Genomic DNA, 954 nt, shown 5'->3' with positions numbered 1-954 from the left:
AATGTTTACCAGGAAAATGCAATAGATTCAGCTTTAAAAAGCTTGTACTGGCTGGGCACTGTGGCTCATGCCTATAATCCTAGCACTCTGGGAGGCTGAGGCAAGAGGATTGCTTGAGCTCAGGAGTTCAAGACCAGCCTGACAACAGCAAGACACCGTCTCTACTAGCTGTGCGTGGTGGCATGCACCTATAGTTCCAGCTACTATGGAGGCTGAGGCAGGAGAATTGCTTGAACCGAGGAGTTTGAGGTTGCAGTGAACTAGGCTGATGCCACGGCACTGTAGCCTGGGTGACAGAGAGAGAATCCGTCTAAAAAAAAAAACAAAACCAGCTTGTACTAAGTAATAATAATAAAATGACTAATTTTGGAGTAAGAAATAATATTTCCTTCATTATATTATAGCCATTTCAAGATATAAGATTCTATACCCAATGGAAACAAAAATTGAAAATAAATTGATCAAGAAATTTTCAGGAATTCTATGACTATAATTTAAATATATAAAAAGGCATTAAATAAGGACTATTCAAGGTATATTAAGAGATATTAATGTATTAACAGAGATTTAGATGATAAACCTCAGAAGAATTAATGTACAAAATTTTCAATTCTACCACAATTAATAATAGTTAAAAATAGAATCACAATTTTAATGTAAATGGAATTTTTGGACAAGTTTGACAAAAAGTCTTCAAGCTTATCTGGAAGAGTCAACATAGCATATATGCAAAGAAATATTGTAGAATTCCCTGTCTTACTATTATTAACCTTGTAAAGTTAAAATAACTAAAATTAAATGATAATCTGGAAATAAATAAGTAAAATGATTCAATAGAAAAGAACACTCAGAGATTGAACCATATTTGGAATAATGAGATTGTTTTTGGAAAAATAAGATTTAGTCAGTATCTCCCTGTTTATAAGAAAATAATGTACAAATGGATTAATATGT

Source organism: Propithecus coquereli, unplaced genomic scaffold (assembly GCF_000956105.1).
Source record: "Propithecus coquereli isolate 6110/MARCELLA unplaced genomic scaffold, Pcoq_1.0 Scaffold489, whole genome shotgun sequence".
Lineage (NCBI taxonomy): Eukaryota > Metazoa > Chordata > Mammalia > Primates > Indriidae > Propithecus > Propithecus coquereli.
The sequence above is the reverse complement of the archived record's forward strand: the minus strand, read 5'-3'. Positions refer to the sequence as shown.